Below are 14098 nucleotides of genomic sequence, written 5' to 3'. Positions count from 1 at the left end.
TTGTCTAATGCTTTGTAATGGCCAGAAAAATGTAATGTACCATTACAACATGACATATATTTTAAATATTTCAAGATTAACAGCAATCACACGTACACTTGCCCACAAAGACAAAAGACTAACTTTTTGACAGCAAGCTGTATGCCTCAAATGTAAAACTTTGGATTTGACTTTAGTTTGGTTTTTAAGTCACAGTCTGATACCTTTTTGGTGTGCTTCAGTCAAAAGTGGCCACTATAGAACTGACTGAAGTTTTAGTTAGATCCTTTTTTACGTTTTATTTTATGTTTATTTTAAGATAGAAATTCCTGTGATTTTGAGTCATGTGCACATTTTAGCAAGAGTGTAAGTGGGGTGTGAAGAGGTTATGTGATTTTCCACATTCCAATTTACAAGACACACATTGCTTTTTTTAACTAAACAAATTCATATTCAGAGGTTCCACTGTGTGTGAGCTAACAGGAAAATTATGGCCAATTTGCCAACAAACAAATCCCTGCTGATTTCACAGAACATGCCTTAAAGTAACATTGTGAGTAGAGTTGTTTTTTGAACACAAACAAAAAACAGCTAGTTCTGTATTTTATTTTATTTTTTTTAACGAAAGCTTAATTTAGCTACAAGCTTTGATAAATGAATATAATGCCTCTTTTCCATTTATGGTTCCAGCACCACACGGCTCCACTTCTCTCGATCTCGCTCTACTCCGCACGAAACCTGTTGTGTTTCCATTGACTCACTGATTGCTGGAGTTATGGCTTGAACCCCCACCTCTAGCTTGTCAGCGACCCTGACGTAGCGGTGTGATGTAGCGGTAGCGGTGGAGCATGCAACCCATATACAGAGGCTTCAGTCCTCAATGCAGCTGTCTTGGGTTAAAGTCCTGACCCTGGAGACCTGTACTGCATGTCTTCCCCTCTCTACACACTGCTTCCCATCTGCTTACTTGACAAAATAAAAGGCGACTCGTATCACAGAAAGAAAAAAATCTTTAATAAAATAGGCTGAGTGAAGTGGATCTGGCCTAAGTAGAGCCCTTGGATGAGGGGCGTAAGTGTTTGGGTGTTCCCCTCTCACATCCAAAGCTTCCCAATGTTCACAGTATGTTTCCATGTGTTTGTGTTGCTGTGTCACCATCCACATATTTGTTTATCCAGTAAAAAAGCAGCAAAGATTTAATGTCAAATCCAACTAATACTTAATGTACTGTAAATTCACAAAATATAGACAGGATTAAAAGAGGAACTTAATCAGGTAATCAGGTTGGTAATAAAATGCAGAGTTTACTTTCATGAAAAAATTCAGTTTTAGAGACATTTACTGTACTGGGTTCCTGTTCCAAAGTTCTGTAACGAGGGTGTCTAGGTGGACCTACCCCGCTCAAGCCTCCAGAACCTCATTAAGGGTTCTCCAGACTTCCTTGTCCCTCCAAGCCTTCAGGGTTACTTTATGGGTACCCGCTTCCTGAGCTTCTTCGTGGGTTCCTTTCACAAGTTCTGGCAAGAGATCAAATCTCCCAAGCCCTGGCCAGGACCCCGTCTTCGCCACCAGTCGCCAAGGTCTCTGAGTCATCGCCCACCTGAACTTTATGCCTGCACGGGAGGACCTCTGGCTTGCCAGCCTGAACCTTGGCTTTTGTTTTCTTGTTTCAAGCCCTCTTTCCATGGCCCCTCTGCCTGGCCAATTTAGCTTGTCTTTTGTTTTTCTGGACTCTTTAGGGGGGCCTCTGTCATGATTTGGAGTTATTTGAGTTTTGTTTTGGGTCTTGCCTCTGATCATGATTGTTTATGTTTTCCAGGTGGTGCTTTAGTTCATTCCTTTAGGTTTGGTCTTTTACTCATTTTGGTTATGGTACATTTTAGTTCTGTTATTTTCAGACTTATCCTTTGGTTTTTTGTCATTGTTTTTCTGTTTAGTTCCAGTCATGTTTGGATTTATCTCTCTGCCACTGCAATCAGCTTTATTCAGGCCACCTGTTTCATGCAGTCATTCTCACTGCTTTCATCTGTGCCATGCTCCATATATACTCTTCTGTTCTGTCCCCTCCTTGCTGAAGAATACTGTTTGCCTTGCCAAGCCAGTTCATGTTTGCTCATGCCAAGCCAAGACTGTCCATGTTCTCGACTGTTGCCATGTCAAACCTACCTATGCTCATGCCTGCATCTTTTATATCTTCCATGCTGCGAGGTTTCCTTTTTGGTTATTTATTAAAATCTTTTTTAACTAACCAAAATGCTCCTGGCTGCCGTTGGGTCCTACTCCTACCTTATTCCGGCTCTTAATGCACATCCCCACTGCTTGTCTGCTTGCGAAACAAGTCATGTATTCTGAAATAGGCCAATTTCCCCTTGTTAGGCTCTGACTGATGATCATGAGGTAGAATACTGAAAAATAATTTTTTCCCTTTTAGTTAAATAAATCAAACTGAAAACTCCCACTTCTTTGGTCTGTAATTGCATTTTAAAATCTTCTTTGATGCACTTTTACTACATATAGTTCCTTGAATTTTGTCATGCTGCAACCACAAACTTCAATTTTGGGGGACCCATAAAGAAACCCTGAAGGCTTGGTTCCATTGTGAGACCTTGAAGGAAACCTTGGAGGAACAAAAAACAGTGACCTTCAAGTCTAACCACAGATTCTCAACTGGATTAAGGTCCGAACTTTGACGAGGTCATTCCAAAACATTAAATGTTCGACTCAGACAAGTTACCCAGTCCCTGCTGTTGAAAAACATCTCCACAGCAAAATGCTGCCACCGCCATGTTTCACTGTGGTCATGGTGTTCTTAGTGTAATGGGATGTGTTGGGAATTCATCAGACATAGCATTTTCCTTGGTGGCCGAAAAGGGAAGTTTTAGTCCAATCTGACCAGAGCCACTTCCTCTATACATTTCAGGAGTTGCCCACATGCCTTTTGGCAAACTCAAAACATGCCTTTGTATTTTTTACACTAAGTAATGACTATTTTCTAGCCAGGCTTCCACAAAGCTCAGCTCTATGGCGTGTACAGCTCTCTGTGGTCCTACGGACAGTATCTGGAGCTCTGCAACTCATTTAGGGTGACCTTTGGTCTCTGTGCTGCCTCTCTGATTAATGCTCTCCTGTCAGTTTTGGTGGGCGGCCCTCTCTTGGATGGTTTGTTTTGGTACCATGTTGTCAGCTTTGAGGCAGCACCACTTTTAATATCATGCCACACATTTTTAATTGGATTTCGGTCTGAGCTTCAACTGAGCCATTCTAATACATAAATATGCTTTGTTCTAAACTATTGTTGCTCTCGCTGTATGCTTCAGATTGTTGTTCTGCCGGACGGTGACTCTTTCGTCAGTTTCAAGTGTTTTGCATCCTCTTATAGGTTTTCTTTCAGGATTACCCTGTATTTAACTCCATCAAACCTCCTTCACTGTCCATCCTGAAGAAAAGCATCCCCAGGGGGATGTGCTGTGTTAGTTATCTGCCTCAAACAGCATTTTATATGTAGGCCAGAAAGTTCAGATCTGACCAAACCAGTTTTTGCCATGGTGGCTGAGTCAATGTTGAACAGGATTTTTTTTTTATCTTTTTCTTTCAACAATAGCTTTTTTTCTGGTCTCTTCCATAAATCTTATACAATACCAATAAAATACATTGACTTTTGTGGTTGTAACATGGCAAAAAGTGGAAATGTCCAGAGAGTATGCATACTTTTATAGGGTGCTGTAAATGAAAATATTCTGTTGGATTCCAAACTATTACCTCTATCAAAGAACCCCACAGCACATTGACTTTATCTATACATGTTGTAGTCCTCAAAGAGATTTGGAATCAGTCAAAACCGCAATCATAAGGTCAGATCTCAAAGAAAACTAGAAATCAGTTTAAACAATTAAAAGCCTGATCGGTGGATCTCCTGCTGGTCTCCAGCCGATGGCAATAGTTATAATGGTTTCACAAGGACAAACTAGAAGGATAAATCCCAGCTCTTGTCTGTTTGCAATGTGCCAACATTCACTTTCACCAAACGTACAGGAATGGACTTTAACATACTCTTCCTAGAGGATCAAGTCAATTGTGACTGTGATCCCTTCTGGCAGGGGGAAACATTGCCTTGCAACCTGTAACACAATGTTAAGGTCTTCTCTGGGGGAATAAATGCCAAAGGGATGTAGACTGTCTGCAGGGGAAGAGTCAGAGCAAAACCAGAGAACCTTCATCTTCCCCAACATCCTTCTTTTTTATCTTATAAGTTAACTTTTTATTCTTGTCTAATTGGATTTGTTTCAAATAAAGTTGGAAACACAACCATGTTACACCTACACAGGTGTTTCCACTTGCTTCACTTGATTAGACCTCCTCTCAGGACTGTGTGGGTGTGTACAGGCTACCTAATTCACATCTGCATCACCATCCCCTTTAGGTTTGTTGCACTAGTTAGGGAAGCACCGGAGTGTGAATTACACTGAGACATTCAGGGAGGATGACTTTTCTGCAGGTTGTGATGCAACTCTCCTACAATAGAAGTAGTGTTTGATATCGTTCCTGTGTTTTAGCTGTTTTAACATGATGTGTATTAGTAGCAGATTACTATAAGGGATATTCAGCCTAACAGTCCATAGGATAAATACCCTATATTATTATTTGTAGTCAGATGTCAGCAACAAAGCATTCTACATATAAAGTGCGAACAAAACAGACCTTCATCATAAGACATTAACACATAGTCACAATGTTAGACATACACGTATACCTGACAACATCACACAGAGGAAGATGTTTCAACCATACAGGGTTTATAGTAGGTCTCTTCTTTACTACCAACAAATCTTTGAATCTTTAAAAAATGTCAGAACTTATCAGTTAATTCAATTTAAGAGTCATTTAATCTAAAAACAAAAAACAAAACAAATATTAAACCGAAATTTCAGAAATAAGCCATGTCTTCTCTTTTCCAGTGATTTAACACATAGATGCAATATTTTTTCCACCTTATTTTTCCACTGTTTATGAGCAGAGACTCTTACAAGTCAAATTTTCAAACAGGTTCGGGAGCTACAGCTACAGTGTTGTTTTTGTAGTATATAGATGTTTTAAATGCAAAGAGATTACAGATCTAGTTTATGTAAGAGATTTTAAAAACATTTTTAAGCTGTGTCTCTACCAGTTTTGCACATATAGTCCTAAGGTTTTGCCAATGCTTTGCAAAGTATCTTAAGCTCAGTCTGACTAGATGAAGGCTGTCTGTGAATATAAGATGTTCAAGTCTTGCCACAGTTTCTCAATTAGATTTAGATCTGGACTTTGACAGAGCAGAACATGATTTTGAAAAATTTTGAAACTTCTAACACATGAATTTACTTTCACCTAAACCATTTTATTTTTGCTCTGGCAGTGTGTTTAGGATTGCTGAACTTTTGCCCCTAATCTTAAGTCCTTTTCCTGCCTCTAACAGGCTTTCTCTCAGGCTTACCCTGGTCCATCCATCTGCAGCTCCTCCAGAGCTACCAAGACACCCTTTGGCTGTTTCTCTAATTAATGATTGTTGTGAGTGACACAAACCCAGGAGGGAGAGGCTAAAACCCAGCAGACACATTTGGACTAGTAGGTGTTCTACTGACCTTGCTCTGTACAGAGACCATTCCTGAGACCACATTTTAAAAGTATTGGTCTTTTTCCAATCTCAAACATGCTACACCTTTTTTCTTAAGACTATTCAAGACCACAGCTGCAACATCCCTTTTACTGCAACTTAGTGTAAAACTACTGGCTGCCTTGGAATACAACCAATTAAGTTTTTTATTTCTACACTGTCAACTATGCCCCTATACCGAGGAAGAGAAGATGCAAACATACGAATGTGCAAATATACAGATGTTTTTCTTTTTGTACATCATGCAGAGAGAAATAACACTGAGTGAGTTATGTCCTCCATCTGTCGCCTCCAGTCACTCTGCCTGGAAGTAATGTTGAGCCAGATGTTTAGCTGGATGTATGTGCTTCTGAGAATTGTTGGGTTTGTGTGTTTAACTTGCTAAAAACTTGTCAGATTTATTAAACTAGTGGCATGTAGTTGTCTGCTTACATACAAGTTTGGGTTCACAAAAATGCTGTGGCAGTGCACATAACTGAAAAAATTAGAGGCACCAGTGCAACCAATTATCCTGGAGCCCTGTGATATGTTAGTTTGCTGATAGGCTGCCACAGGCAGATTTTCTTTAAATGTTTGGAGAAACAACTACATTAGTAATATTGCAGCAATGGTCTTGAAATTGTTTCAAACAGCGTTGGTCTTGGTTTCGGATTTGGTCTTGCCTCCAGAGTCTTGTTCTTGTTTGCTCTTGGTCATGATTTGCTGGTGGTTAGTTGGTCACGACACTAATGGAAGAACTGCATATTCACAAGTAAAATACCTTTTGGGAAAAAGGTGTAAAAATGTATGCTTAAAGGAGAGAAGATGAGGCTCTCAAACCTAAGAACAGTGTACCAGCGGTCAAGCATGGTGGTGGCAGCATTCTGCTGTGGGACTGTTTTGTTTTGTGGGACAATAGGGTGTTCCAGCAGGACAATAATGCCAAACACATACAGGGGTTGGACAATGAAACTGAAACACCTGTCATTTTAGTGTGGGAGGTTTCATGGCTAAATTGGACCAGCCTGGTAGCCAGTCTTCATTGATTGCACATTGCACCAGTAAGAGCAGAGTGTGAAGGTTCAATTAGCAGGGTAAGAGCACAGTTTTGCTCAAAATATTGAAATGCACACAACATTATGGGTGACATGCCAGAGTTCAAAAGAGGACAAATTGTTGGTGCACGTCTTGCTGGCGCATCTGTGACCAAGACAGCAAGTCGTTGTGATGTATCAAGAGCCACGGTATCCAGGGTAATGTCAGCATACCACCAAGAAGGACGAACCACATCCAACAGGATTAACTGTGGATGCAAGAGGAAGCTGTCTGAAAGGGATGTTTGGGTGCTAACCCGAATTGTATCCAAAAAACATAAAACCACGGCTGCGCAAATCACGGCAGAATTAAATGTGCACCTCAACTCTTCTGTTTCCACCAGAACTGTCCGTCAGGAGCTCCACAGGGTCAATATACACGGCCGGGCTGCTATAGCCAAACCTTTGCACCAATACACACAGCAAGACTGGTGAAAGATTGGTTTGATGAACATGAAAGTGAAGTTGAACATCTCCCATGGCCTGCACAGTCACCAGATCTAAATATTATTGAGCCACTTTGGGGTGTTTTGGAGGAGCGAGTCAGGAAACGTTTTCCTCCACCAGTATCACGTAGTGACCTGGCCACTATCCTGCAAGAAGAATGGCTTAAAATCCCTCTGACCACTGTGCAGGACTTGTATATGTCATTCCCAAGACGAATTGATGCTGTATTGGCCGCAAAAGGAGGCCCTACACCATACTAATAAATTATTGTGGTCTAAAACCAGGTGTTTCAGTTTCATTGTCCAACCACTACCAGAGGTAGAAGTTTACCATTTCTACCAAGCAAATGATACGGTCAACTTCAGGCGAGTCAAAAATTACAATAAAAATGCTTTAATATGTATTAAGATGCCATAGGAACACAGTACAAACAAAGAAATTGCACACAATTGCAAGCAAATAGATTTTACCCACTCTTGTTCTCTACTCCATCAAAGCTGAAAACATGTTGCTACTGGAAACATCACACCACAAGTGTTACCTAAATTAGATTTATATTTATTTTCAAATAACTTCAGCTCAAAATTTCAGCTTTAAACACTATACGGAATCTGCTCAGTATTTAGCTGGAAACTAAATCTAAATGTCAGGGGCATTTCCAAGATAACTTGCTTTATCATATTTTTTAATATTAATGATAATTTGAGTTTTTGAATAATTTTCTTATACAGTTAAGATTTTTGTCTATCCTTGGTTCAATAGAAAGACAAAAACTGAAATTGATTGGAAGTGATCTATTTTTTCCTTCATTTGTTGTTTATTGTCACTAAACCTTTTCTTAAACTTGGGCCTTATCAATAGCTAAAGTCCACAAAATTGAACAATATACATTTCTAAATAATGTCATTAAGATCTACAGCAAAAAATGGATGTGTTTGTATCAAAGAGCAAAAAACAGGTTTAGTCTGTAACAAATCACTGTCAAAAGATACAAATTTATAAATTTGTTTTATGAAATTTATTTTTAAATTTTAAGTAAAAAAAGAAAACATCTCAGCTATGTCCCACAAAAGCTCAAGGTTTTGTCACCATTGAGTAGGTAGCTGAGTACGTAGTTTTAAATATAAAAAAGCCTGCAGCTTAGTTGGTTATTTTTACTGTTTTGTAGCCGCTTTGATTTGTGATGTTATGGTTATAAAAAGAAAAAGAAAAAGACTGATGTTCTTGGAAAACACATCCCTCCAAATTAAAACATTCAAGGATTTTATTAAATATATTCATTAATCCTGCCCTTATTATAAAAATTCAAGTTCTTTTTGGCTCAGGTCAAAACTATCTTGAATGTGAAAATGTCTCAATGTAATGATTACCACTGTGGTTCTGCAGTCAATTACAGTATACAAATGACTTTACACAGATCTGTATAAATGTGGTGAACCACCTCAACTTCATAAAATGTTCTTAAAATGTATGAAAATGGCAGCAAAACGTTTAAGAAAAACTTTGAAAGAAAATATTTCCAAAAGTTTTTTTTTTCCTTTTTTGTTTTAACTGATTGAACAGTTATGTTATGACCAAGTATGATTAAACAAAAAAAACTGAATTAGTTTCTCGTAAAAAAAATCCTGCTCAACCTAATACATTTATATTACTGACTGTGTAAATGTGAATAACCTAAAATGGTAAAATTGGTTGTAACTGAAATGTTGAAATGTCTTACCGATAGCTGTCACATTTTCTGTAACAAGTTAAATTTAAAGGACAAAGAGCGCACATTTTTAACTACAAACAGTTTTTATCATTATAATTTCCCAAAAAGTTACCATTTCATCACACTAAACTTGTGATTAACTTTTGCCTGAAGTCTTTGTATGGTTAGGTGCTCTCAGGACAAAATGATAAGTACCCACAGTATACCTCATCAGTATGGATTAGGGGTGTAACAGTACACAGAAATCATGGATCAGTATGTTTTTAGTTCACTTAAATCCAGGGAAACAAATCAAAAGCGACCATTATAGAACTGACTGGAGATTTTTGGTTTAATTCTGTGTGTGGATGGATGGATGGATAATAAATTAATATTGTAGTTGTTTTGATTTTTAGACAATCCTGTATGCAGATGTTCTTGAATGCACCATAAAAGGCAGCTGTTTGGAAATCCCTTCAGGTCAGAGGGGCTCCTCACCACAGTACCATTGAGTTGTCACATCTCATTTGCTGTGCAGCGTTTTGGACTGGTTGAATACTGCAGGCAGCTGGATTTGGACTTCAGCTTATTTTTCTCCAGAACCAGTGATATTTACATTCATCTTAACGTTGTTTCAGGTGACTAATTCAGTTAGGTGCAGAGCAAGCTACAGACGTTATTGCTGTTAAAAAACACTGACATAAAGTTTTATCCACAGTTCTTTCTCCACTGTAGCTGCATGAGATATCTTAAAGTTCCCACACAGCAGAGTTTAGTAATAGCTGGGAGTCCTCTCTGTTTTGTTTTGGTGTCACCACAAAACGTTGCATTGTGCACTTCGTTCTACATAGAAACATTCTGCATGTGTTCAGGTGTAAAACAACACTGCATTTGTTTGGTACATGTGCGTACCAAACCGACAGGGCTGTACCGGATATTTTTAGTACCGTTAAACCCCTAGTATTGTTTTTATTATGTTTTTTTATGTTTTTATTAGGTTTTTATTATGCTTGGCTGTACTCCAGTAACAATACCTATTAGCCATCAATAAACTGCATTTACAAATACTTAAACATTAAACAACTGTTTGATGTTTAATGGTTTTCTGCTGTAATCTTATGAAGCTAATTGTTATGTTGGAGACCATAATGCACATATTTAAGAAATAATATCCAACAAGTAATGACAAGTTTGCAATATTGCAGCCTGGTAGGTAGTTCGGTGGCTAGTCCTCATGTCGAGTTTGAATGGGGTCTCTCTGCGCATGTGGAAGTTTTCTCCAGGTACAGTAGTCTTCCACAGTCCCAAATTATACAGGTTATTTACTTCCATTACAGTTACCACTTTTCCTATCCCTCTTTTTGGTCAGAAAGATCTGCATCTTCTAACTATATTGCTCTTGGATGTTTTCAGAGGTGTGTCCAAGCAGGGATTGGGGAATTTGAACTCATACTGGACATAGTTTCTCTTGCACACCACTTGAGCCACACATCACAATGAATGTACCCCCAGTTAGAGTCTTAGACCAAGTAACTATGTGCTTTGCTATGGATAGATGTTAGATTTATGCAGTTATTGAGCCACTAAATTCAGGGTATATGTTCTGTCCTTCAAACCATAATGTAATCACTTGAGGATTTATTTTTTATTTTACCTCAAGGATGTTCTATGTTTTGAGCTGTAAAGTGACTCTGACTACGCCTCAGCCTCTGGTTTAATTTTTTTGATATTTTCAAGGAGTTCTTTAAAAGGAAATATAATAGTTTAGATGGAGTTTTTTGTAATAGCAGTATTAATCTCACTCAGCAATCAGCTCACAATTCCAGATGGGTGTCAGTTGGCTTGTAGGACATATGTGCAGATGGTTTGATTAATGGTTTGTGCCTTATCTCCACTTGTCCCTAACCTCCTGGAACTCTTTTCATTCAGGCTTTTGGTTGTGGCCAATTTAATATGTTTTCACCGGTAGAAAAAGAGGTTTCACATCGCTCACTGTGCTTTCTTGAGATCCACAAAAGACATATGGACCAGACTTCCATGACCCCCTCAGGAATATTGCATTGGTAAAGATCTGCTCCACTGCTCCATTGCAAGGATGAAAGTCAAACTACTCCTCCTGAATCTAGGGTTTGACTGTAGATTTAAGCCCTCTTTCCAATACCATGGAGTAAACTTCCCCAGGAAACCTGGGAAATGCGATTGCTCAACAATTTGGAACACAACGAACTGGGACCACCATCCTGGTCTGCATCTCCACGGGTGTTGTCTCAGTCCCGCACTCAGCACTGTAGACGTGTTTCAACAACGACAGCCACACACTGTCCAGAGCCTGCAGCATTTTGGGAAGTCTTTTCCACTCCTTGCACCATGTCACTGGGGAGATTTAACTACTTTGGCAACCTCTGCCATGATAATCATCGCCAGGGGCTTGGCATTGTCCACACAATTCTATTGCCTCTCTAAGAGAGGGTAAGAGAAATTCTAGCCCTTTTCCAGGGGTTCCAGAATTCAAAGCTATAAGTGGAGTCTAACCATGTTCAGCTTGTATTGCTCAGCCTCACACACTAGCTACAGCTCCTTACCCACCAATAATATTCCATGTTCCCACAGATAGACTAAGCCAGTAGAAATTAAGATGTCCAGGACCCCAGACTCTCTTACCACCCAGCTTGTATGGGACTCGAGTCAGATGTTCCTCCTTCCAGGTGTTGGACAACCACACTGACAGGAGTTTGTGTAGCTTCTTTGGTCTAAGCCTGGCCGAAACACCCCTACCAACACCATAGGGTGCCCCAGTCTCCCAAGTCCTGGCTAGATTCACTTCTTTCTGTGGTCTGCCAGAAGAAGGAAGTTATTTCCAGTTCAGACAATTATCAATGTGACCAAATCCTCACTCATTTGCTTTCTAAACGTTTTCCCCGAGCAAGTTTTCATTGAAAAGACAAAGCAAAGAATATGTTGACTTCCATCCACATAATATATAAATGGGGTTGAAAAATGAAAGGCGAAATTATCCGCCTAAAAATTTCTAACCAGCTTGATCTTAAATGTGTTTATTCAGGCAAGATTTTGAGAGGATATATGGGCTGAGAAAGTCAAATTTTCAACATGTTTTCTGGTGCATTAAAAGGGACAAATGTACTCATATTCCTACTCGTATTCATCGTCTTCCAATTATCCGGGACCGGGTCGCAGGGGCAGCAGACTCAGCAGAGTCAGCAGATGTCCCTCTCCCCAGACACCTCCTCCAGCTCCTCCGAGGGGAGCCCAAGGCGTTCCCAGGCCAGCCGAGAGACATAGTCCCTCCAGTGTGTCCTGTGCCATCCCCTGGGCCTCCTCCCGGTGGGATGTGCCTGGGACACCTCCTGAGGAAGGCGTCCAGGAGGCATCCGGTATAGATGCCCCAGCCACTTCAACTGGCTCCTCTTGATGAGGAGGAGCAGCGGCTCTACTCCGAGCCCCTCCCAGATGAAGCAGTCATTTCTGCAAAAGGATTCCCGACCAAGTATTGAGTGCATAACTGTACATGATTATTTGAAGGTTGACGTTTTTTGTATTAAAAACACTTTTCTTTTATTGGTCGGATGAAATATGCTAATTTTGTGAGATAGGAATTTTGGGTTTTCATGAGCTGTATGCCACAATCATCCGTATTAAGACAATAAAAGACCTGAAATATTTCAGTTAGTGTGCAATGAATCTAAAATATATGAATGTTAAATTTTCATCATTACATTATGGAAAATAATTAACTTTATCGCAATATGCTAATATTTTGAGAAGGACCTGTATGCGAACCGAACTAATAGCATGAAAGTACATGATTTTAATTTTCAACACAGTCCTCTCCATTACCATGGCGTAGGCCTTACCAGGGAGGCTGAGGAGTGTGATCCCCCTGTAGTTGGAACACACCCTCCGGTCACCCTTCTTATGAAGGGGGACCACCACCCCAGTCTGCCAGTCCAGAGGCACTGTCCCCGACCACAACGCAATGTTGAAGAGGCGTGTCAACCATGACAGCCCCACAACATCCAGAGACTTGAGGTACTCAGGGCGGATCTCATCCACCCCCGAAGCCCTGCCACCGCGGAGCTTTTTAACCACCTCGGTGACTTCAGCCTGGGTGATGAAAGAGTCCCGCCCCGAGTCCCCAGCCTCTGTTTCCACCAGGGAATGTGTGATGGCAGGATTGAGGAGATCCTCGAAGTACTCCTTCCACCGCCCGATAATGTCCTCAGTTTAGGTCAGCAGCTCCCCACCCCCACTGTAAACAGTGTTGGCGAAGCACTGCTGCCCCCCCCCTGAGGCGCCGGATGGTTTGCCATAATTGCTTCAAGGCCAACCGGTAGTCCTTCTCCATGGCCTCACCGAACTCCTCCCAGGCCCGAGTTTTTGCCTCTGCCACAGCCCGGGCCGCGGCACGCTTGGCCTCACGGTACCCATCAGCCGCCTCAGGAGTCCCACAAGCCAACCACAGCCAATAGGACTCCTTCTTCAGCTTGACAGCGTCCCTTACTGCCAGTGTCCACCACCGGGTTCTGGGATTGCCGCCGCGACAGGCACCGCAGACCTTACGGCCGCAGCTACGGGCAGCAGCATCGACAATAGATGTGGAGAACATGGTCCACTTGGACTCTATGTCTCCAACATCCCCCGGAATCTGGTCAAAGCTCCCTCGGAGGTGGGAGTTGAATACATCCCTGGTGGAGGGCTCCGCCAGACGTTCCCAGCAGACCCTCACTATGCGCTTGGGCCTGCCAAGTCTGTCCGGTTTTCTCCTCCTCCAGCGGATCCAACTCACCACCAGGTGGTGATCAGTGGACAGCTCAGCCTCTCTCTTCACTCGAGTGTCCAAAACATGCGGCCGAAGGTCTGATGATACGACAACAAAGTCGATCATTGACCTCCTGCCTAGGGTGTCCTGGTGCCAAGTGCACTGATAGACACCCTTATGTTTGAACATGGTGTTCATTATGGACAATCCGTGACTAGCACTGAAGTCCAATAACAAAGCACCACTCGGATTCAGATCGGGGAGATTCCTCCCGATCACGCCTCTCCAGGTGTCACTGTTGTTTCCCACCTGGGCGTTGAAGTCCCTCAGCAGAATAATGGAGTCCCCAGGAGGGGCACTATCCAGCACCCCTGACAGGGACGCCAAGAAGGCCGGGTACTCCGCACTACCGCTCAGCCCGTAGGCCGAAACGATAGTCAGAGACCTCTCCCCAACCCGAAGGCGCAGGGATGCGACCCTCT

Source organism: Girardinichthys multiradiatus, chromosome 4 (assembly GCF_021462225.1).
Source record: "Girardinichthys multiradiatus isolate DD_20200921_A chromosome 4, DD_fGirMul_XY1, whole genome shotgun sequence".
Classification (NCBI taxonomy): Eukaryota; Metazoa; Chordata; class Actinopteri; order Cyprinodontiformes; family Goodeidae; genus Girardinichthys; species Girardinichthys multiradiatus.
This window is presented reverse-complemented; position numbering follows the sequence as displayed.